The sequence below is a fragment of the Hibiscus syriacus genome, unplaced genomic scaffold (assembly GCF_006381635.1).
Source record: "Hibiscus syriacus cultivar Baekdansim isolate YM2019G1 unplaced genomic scaffold, ASM638163v2 tig00013773_pilon, whole genome shotgun sequence".
NCBI classification, from domain to species: Eukaryota; Viridiplantae; Streptophyta; class Magnoliopsida; order Malvales; family Malvaceae; genus Hibiscus; species Hibiscus syriacus.
In genome coordinates, this window is record NW_024062309.1 from 173,146 (window position 1) to 182,296 (window position 9,151).

The 9,151-nt window shown below is 32.3% G+C and overlaps 1 pseudogene; it reads right to left on the reverse strand.

Moving 5' to 3' along the window:
- Nucleotides 1–8,056: 8,056 nt before the first annotated feature.
- LOC120206434 lies at nucleotides 8,057–9,021 on the reverse strand (annotated as a pseudogene).
- Nucleotides 9,022–9,151: the final 130 nt, after the last annotated feature.

Below are 9,151 nucleotides of genomic sequence, written 5' to 3' on the forward strand. Positions count from 1 at the left end.
TTATCTCTCATTATTTGATTTGAATGAATTTTTGTTTAATTATGATTATTATTACAATAACATTTACAAATATTATTATTTTGACATAAATTTTACAGGTAATCTCCCAAGTATAGATAATTAGATTACACATTTCTAATATTTAACTTTTTCGAATAAAACTATTAATTATAATATTTTTACAATTAACCATCAATACAAAATGTAATGATGGTAACGAGGCTGGTTCAAGTGGTAAACAAATTGATATCGCTTAAGTAAGCTCTTAAATTCGAGTCCTTGTGTATATAGAAAATCCCGTTGGAAGACTCACCCACCAAAAACAGGTGTGCGGCCCGAGTCGATCCAGATTAATCAGGGTAAAACCTTTGAACTAGAGGGTAAAAAAATACAAAAATTAATGATAAGTATTGATTGTAAATTACATAATATAAATGTTATAGATTGTAAAATGATAAGCATAATGAATGATATTAATAGTAAACTATTGCAAAATATAAATAAAATTATAAATTTAATTTAACAATTAATTATTAATATAACAAACAAACTACTAAAACTAGGGTAATCAACCTTTTATCCATAACACTATAAAAATCGTTTCATAACTCCATAACTAAACTGAACTAAATTACATATCCTCTTTTAGTTCTTCAGTTTGGCTCCTTTTGCTGTATACATCTGTCAACCATCTCTCATTAGTCTTCCATCTTCCTATCTACACAAGATTAAAAGGAGAAGAAATCCAAGACATAAGAATTCAATTATGGCTACAATATAATCACGGTGCTTTACATCATCACTTTTTGTGGTCGTTTTAATGACATGTTCTAATGTCACATAGGTAAGTATCAACGTTCTTGGCGTCTGCTTTTGGAAGACAGTGTGTAGCTGCAGGGGGCGCCTCCGATGGAGAGCATGACTCTGATGCCTTGGCTATCTTTATTGGATGATAGATTTCATTTACCGAGTTACATGTTGGTTCATCCTTATTCGATTTTAAATTCTAATTATCGAGTTACAGGCTGATTCATCTTTTATGGATGATAAAATCTAATTACCGAATTATAGGCCGGTGCGTCCTTATAGGGTGGTAATGTCTAGTCATCGAGAAACTGCATGGTGAGGTAGATGGGATTGTGGTTGCATTGCACGCATATTATGTTTGATGTTGTATGAATATGTCATATCTAAAGTATTGTTTACTGTGAATTAGCTGTATGTTGTGTTTGTGTTGTTTGACTCACACTTAAAGGGCAAACAGAGCTCTATAATTCATCCTTTAGTTCTATTCTTTCAAATTCGTTCGATAGGATTATTTTGATACTTGGAGGATCGACCAACGATATATTCTATTATGGAATTATACTATTATTTATTTATGTAACGCCTCAAATCTCGGATTAGTAGTTCAAGTCAACCAGGGACCTATAATTGAGCCCAAAAGAACCTATTAGAATAGATTGGACCAAATTAAGTTGAAAGTGAGCTTGAGTTGGACCCAAGATTTGGAGAATAGTAATGATCTTAATAGGAGATAAAAGAAGAGGGACCAAAAGTGTAATTTAACCATTTCTTAAATCAAAGGATAAAAACCCTTTATATTATGTGATTTCCACGTGAACCACCCTTATTTCCTTACCAAACACTCTTCCTTTCTCCTATATTTTCTCTATTCTTCTTCTCCTCCTCTCAAGTTTAAGGAAAAAGGTGAAAGCTTTAAAGATTTTAAGTTTAGTTTGGTTAAACCAAGGTGAGAATATCAATCCCTATCATTCAAGCTTCGATTTAAGCCCTATATCTCAAGTTTTGGTTTTGGTTTCATAAAATGAGTTTTAGGGAAGTTTAAGGGAACCCAATGATTCAAGTTCGTTTAGTGGAATCAAGTTGTAAGAAGTGTTTTTATCTTCCATACAAACACCTAGTTGAGTTAATAATCTGTTTTTTCCCTTGCATTTAATTAGAGAAGGAGGTGGGGAAAAACTCTAAAGTTAGAGGAAAAGAGATATTAACCATTAGTTGATTTCATTAGAAATTTCAGCAGTTAGGACACAAGGTAACACATTCACAACTTTTTCATATCACTTGTGAGTAATTAGAGATGTATTCTAGCTTAGAGTTGAGTTATGGAGCATTCATGATATATTCCATGTTTTGTAGTTATTAGCATGTTTAAAGCCTTATTTATGACCTTTTTATATCCCATAAAATATTAATAATGAATGGGGACCTCAATAGGACATTTTAGGTGAGAGCATTTTTTAAGGTGAGTATCAGTACTGGAAAAACAAAACTAATATTGTTCTTAGGGGAGGTATAAAAATCAAAGTGATTTTGAGGAGAGTATCGATACTCATCCTAAGAGTATCGATACTCAAGGTTCAATTTTGAAACCCGAGAAGAGGGTATCGAGATCGTTTTTCCATATAACAATTTTAGTATCGGTACTCAAGGGAGTATCGATACCCAGGTAGAGTATCGATACTCCCCATATGAGTAGTGATACCACTCATTTTCTTTTGAGTAGAAAGTAGCTAGAGAGTATTGATACCCTGATAGTAGTATCGATACTCAAGAGGCAGTACTGATACTAATAGTCTTAGTATCAATACTTAAGTGCTAGAAGAGTATCGATACTCAAGGTTCAGTTTTGAAACCCGAGAAGAGGGTATTGAGATCGTTTTTCCATATAACAATTTTAGTATCGATACTCAAGGGAGTATCGATACCCAGGTAGAGTATCGATACTCCCCATATGAGTAGTGATACCACTCATTTTATTTTAAGTATAATTTAGCTAGAGAGTATCGATACCCTGATAGTAATATCGATACTCAAGAGGCAGTACTGATATTAATTGTCTTAGTATCAATACTTAAGTGCTATGTTGGGGCATAAGTTTTCAAGACATTTTTATTAGACCATGAGGTTCCCAAGAACTCTATAATTCCTCTCAAATAAGACTACAAGTGAGAACAATATTAATGATTAATTACAATTAGAAATGAGATAACTTAGGGCAACAAAAACTAGCTTTGATTGAATACTCGGGAAACAATAAATAAGGCACCCGGGTTACTTTAGTAAATAATACTAGTATCGAGAAATATAATCAAATTGGATATCCTTAGGGGTGGATTAGTCGAGGGTGTTGTGTCCGATGTAGAGATTATGGTATTCATATTTAGTAGACTAGATGGGTGCATGAGCTCCGAGATACAAAACCCTCATCTGCATCATGATATCTACCATAGAGTAGAGAGTGAGTATACGAGTATACTCACTACTACATTTTACTTGATAGCTTGAGTATTCGATGAGCACATTTAATATGGTTTAGTTGTTAGTGTGGCACTAGGCCAGTGAGCTCAAGGTTTGTAATTAGTTTTCTTACGCATATTAGTTGGAGGAGCATTCAAGGAGCCTTTTGAGCAGCCGAGATCCAGACCGAGTTCAGAGCAGAGTACGTCTCGAATTATTTCTTTAGAGGGCATGTATTATTTATAGACCCTGTTGTATATTCAAGTCGTAACTTTATTTTAAAAAGTTGTTTTGTATATTTTGATATACTTATTTTGGGAGCTCCTCAATGTAAATTTTATTTATACTTTATGGATGAACTTCTTTATTCTAAATGGTTTTAAATTGGTCATTTTTAATTTATAAATTTAAGAAAAATTTTGGGTTAGCCACTCATGTGGTTCTGTGTGACATTCTAGTTAGTCTACTGTGTGTCGTACTGGTTTGGGGTGTTACAATTTATCTATTTTATAAACTATTTTGATATCATTTGCCTTTTTAAAGATGAAAATGTTTTATGAATTATTGACAGAGTGATCTTCGAGATTTGATCATAATGTTTAGGCTCTTCTATGGGGTTACAATGAAACTCCAAATCAAGATAACAATCTTCTTACTATAGACACTCATTTTTATTTAGGGATTATTTTGAATTTCTAGTAGTGTTTTATTATATTATATAGTATATGGTATATTTTATATTTATATCATATATAATATAATATTTATATATTACAATACATTTTTATAATATAGTATCTGTTTTATATAGTATATCATTATGTTTATATTTATTATTATATATTTTATATTATATAGTGTTGAACCATGTTTTATAATATTTTGATATAACAAATTAAAAGTAAAATATTTTTGGACTTGATTGAATTTTTTAAAAGTTTTTAAAAATAATTCAAAGTCCATTAAAGGAAAATGTGAGCACAAAACAACTTTTCAGGGTAGGTACTATTGATATTGTTCTTACAGTATTGATACTACATGAACAATACTAATATTGTTCATGTGGTACCGATACCAATGGTAAGAGAAGTATCGATACTCTCTAGGTAGTATCGATACTACCAGTTGTTTCCAAATTGCTGAAATTCCAAAATGTAAAATAGGAATTGATACTCAAATGAGTATCGATACTACTTTACATAGTATGGTCACAAGGAATATACTTGGTCCTTTAAAGAAAGAAAAACATTTTAAAATTAAACAAGTGCAGATTCCTAAGGGAACATGGGGCATTGAAACTAATGTTCAAGGATCTAAATCAATTTGGATACCAAAATCCAAATAAATGTCTCTTGTAGGTGTGTAGGAACAGTGGTGATGAAAGTGAAGATACTCAAATGCTTTAGTCACACCTGAAAATGAATGGGTAACCTTTAAGCTTATTTTGATTATCTTGAGTATAATTGGTTGCTCATTTAGTTTAAGCATGCACGAGTTTTTGTTTTAAATGATTTTATGTTTTCTATCTCATGTATGTTAAAAATATGTTATGATGGACATTTTTAAAGTTTAAATGATTTTTCATAAATGTTTGTTCATCATAATGAATTTTGGTCAAAATTGATTTTAATGCTTTGTTTTTCATAAACTTTTATTTTTGACCTTAATTTAAATGTTTATGCATGTAATTTATTGCCAGAGATATCTTTTTCTAACAATTGATATCATTTTATTTAAATGCATAACATTTTTGGATAACTTTATACACATGCACTTAGTTTCAACATTTGATATTGCATAAAGTATATTAGACTTTGATATATTCAATTTCATGTGCTACTAATTTGTTTGTTCATCTTTATTGAAATTTAATTTTTTTTAAAGTGTCAATATTTTAAAGTCAATTTTTTTGTTTGGAATGCTTTTATTGAGGGAGAGCTTAGATTTTTCAAATGATTTAATGCTAAAATTTACCACTTACTCTCCATTGTTATTTTTGAATTTTAAAGTTGTATTATCTTTTATATAACAAAAAGGGGGAGAAGTATAGGTTTGAAAAATTCAATTTCACGAATGAAAAAGTGGGAGTTTTAATATTTTTCAAATATTGCTCTTTTTCATTAAATATTTTATTAAGGGGGAGTTTTGCCAAAACAATTTTTCAAATGTTTTGTTATATCAAAAAGAGGGAGAATGTTGAACCATGTTTTGTAATATTTTGATATAACAAATTAAAGGAAAAAATTTTTTGGACTTGATTGAATTTGTTCAAAAAATTTTAAAAATAATTCAAAGTCCATCAAAGGAGAATTTGAGCACAAAATAGTTTTTCAAGGTATGTAGTACCGATACTATTCTTACAGTATCGATACTACATGAACATTACCAATATTGTTCATGTGGTACTAATACCAAATGTAAGAAAAGTATCAATACTCTCTAGGTAGTATCGATACTACCAGTTGTTTTCCAAATTGCTCAAATTCCAAAATGCAAAATAGGTATCGATACTCAAAGGGGTATTGATATTACTTTACACAGTAGTATTGATACCATGAAGCATAGTATTGATATTGGTCAAGCCCAACGGTTTTTAACGGTTATTTTATTTAAATATTACAAAGGTAGTATCGATACTCATTAAAGGAGTATCGATACTCCCTGTCCTGACAATTTTATTTTGTATAAAATTAATCCCCAACGGCTAGAAACGACCACAAACTCATTCCATCATATAAAAACAAGTTGAGGACACTTAAAGAAGGTTACACAACACCTATCCAAGTAATCAAACACAAGAGAATAGATTTTTATTCTTATTTTCCTTTCTCTTGTAAATATTAATGTGTTTGAGTTCATTGCAAATATTTTTAGTGTTTTCTTGTGAGCTTAATTTTTGTGAACACCTTCATTTTGAGAGGTTTTTCTTGTTTACATCTTTTTATCCTTGTGTAAAGAGGATTGGTTCTAGCTTGGCCTTTGAAAAGCTAGGAAGTTGTAAATGATATCTCTTTGTCCTGGAAAAGAAAGAACAAATTAGTGAATTTTTTAGAAAATCCTAAGTGAGGAGCTTAGGTAGTGGATGTAGACTTGGTTGAGAAGTTGAACCACTATAAACTATTGTGCAAATTGTTTCATCTTTTTACTCTTTACTCCATAAACTCAAAAAGTCAATTCAACCCCTATTGGCAAAAATTATTCGGTTGTTCAATGAGCTTCATCGAAATCCCAACGTATAGTATAGTATTATATTATATATTATATAATATATTTATAGCATATTATATATATTACATAGTGTAGTCTAATATTTATATTATATAGGTAGTATATTTTTTATAAATATTATTATTATATAATATAACATATTATATATATATATATTATCATTATTGGGGAGATTTGTGGAAGATTTTAGAAGTTTATGGAGAATTCTTTAGGTCCATATTTGTATGATCAAATTAATCTCCACCGTTCATTGAGAGGGTGGAAGCCCATATAAATAAGCCTTGGTGTAACACCATAAACCCTGATTGAGCCTAAAGTGTTACATTAGGCTACTGAGGCAACCCCTGATACTCAAAACCTATTCATTTTATTTTCAAACATATTGAATGGTATCGTAAAGTAAAACATGCATATTGTTATAAAAACTAAATTACAAAACAATAGCTCCATGACACATAATTTAGAATCAAATTAATACAACTATGAGTACAATAAACTGAACACATAAGTATGGTACTATGAATACATATGCCCACTAACTACGGTACGGTACTCTGAAGGAGATGATGGAAGTTCTACTGCGACGGTGTTCCACGAACTACTCATGCTACTAACCTTCCAACGGAAACATCCAAAGGCTGAGCTTATAAAGCCCAACAGTATAATCACTAATCTAGAGCAGTATAAGAATTCATAAACCAAAACATGCTGAAGACATGGTACTAACCTACTTAAAGCTTAGTTGTCCTATCTCTGAAGTGGAGTCTCTAACTAATGTTTGACTATGCTATGCATTATCTAAATGTGATACTGGCTCTATCGTGCATTATATGAATGCAATACTGATTCTGTTGTGCATTATCTGAATGCAATACTGACTCTGTTGTGACTCATACACAAGTTGAGGTATGCATCATGGTGCGACTGAGGGGTTAAGGTATACATTGAGATTCGATGAAAATTTATGTGGTTCATATTTTGTAGACAAATGTGACATTGTTATATAAGCTAGTAGTATAATTTTTTGTAAAAGAATATTTTTAAATATGTAAATTTTATTTTTTTTAATTTAAACGAATGTTTTATACATCGTACGAATTCAAAATTATAAGGTCACGTAAAATTTTAAATTCTAATAATAACACGTAGGACTTTTTAAAATGATGTCAATTTAAAAAAAATCTTTTCTTTTTTCGTTTTAAAGTTGGTTAGAGAATAAAACAAAGAGACATGATGTGGGGCAATAGATTTATAACAATATATAGTCTGAGTATTAAAAAAACATATTTAGATTAACTTCAGCGGAGTATGAGTTTGTGTTTGTGTTTGTGGTAAAAATATATAACCTTATCTAAGATAATAATATAATTTTATTTTATACATTTAAAGATAATTATTATAATATTTATCTTTATATCTTTTATATCTCTGTTTCACAAAGTAAAATTATATATTCTGTCGGGGATGGGTGAGGTTAAAAACTTTTACTTATATTTGGGATCGGGTAAATTTTTTTTTACATTATTAGCGAAGAAGAGCAAGTCTTTTAAAAGAGTACGTACAAGAACTACAACTTTTGCCTCACACACTGGCTGCAATGGAGGCACTGTAGCCATTTCTATCATCAAAGAACTTATTCCAAAGCATAACGCCGCCATAGTTTGATGATCTTTTGATAACCGGAAGAATCTGAGAAGTCAACACATTCGGCTGAATATACCCGCTTCCTGCCGCTGCCGGTGCCGCCGGCAACCCCATAAATATATTCCCCCGCGTTTATCGATGAAGTCCACAGGTTCCACGAGTTCAAGAGGTTGTTGGTGTTGCCCGACGCGTATTGGCATTGCGGGTTGTTATAAAACTGAACCCAAACGTAGTCAAAGAGGCCCGTGTTAAGGGCAGCCCCCAAGTATCTGTCCGGGAACGGACACTGAGGAGCCGCCGTTAAATAAACCTTTCTCCCTCGGTTGCTATAAGCCGATAGATAACAAGCGAGTTCATCGTAGTGTCGAGTCGAGCCGAGCTCGATATCGAAATCGATGCCGTCCAACACGGCGTTACCGAGGGGACGGGCACGAGAACTGCCACCGAGGAAGTTGTTCCATAGGTAAGTAGCAACGTTTTTGGCGTCTGCTTTGGAAGCCAGTGTGTAGCTTCCGGCGCCGCCTCCGATGGAGAGCATGACCTTGATTCCTTGGCTTTGGCAGCTCTTTATGTCGTTGCTGATAGCGGCGCAACCGTTGGATGCTGGATTACAGTGACCGGCCAAGTTGATTACCGGGGTACTACCATTGCCGAATTGGACAAGGAAAGCTATGTTAACGTAGGCATATCTGCCCGTGGCACATGTAGCTGCTAAGGTGCCCTCGTTGCCGTTTTGGCCCCAATAGATGGCGATGCCACCACTGGCATCGGAAGTTCCGATCAGTCCTGGAATTCCGATATTGATGTCGAGTGCATCGGAAGTTCCGATCAGTGTTGAAACTAAAACGAGAGAAAAGAACATTAATTTGGCTAGAGATTTTGTTGCCATTTTTGCTAAAGATGTGTGATTCGAAATGTGCTAATGAGCTTCATCTTTATAGGCAGTAGCTACTGAGGCCCTTCGTGCCCCCAATTATTTTTGTCTAACGATTATTTTAATTTTTATTAATTTAAATAT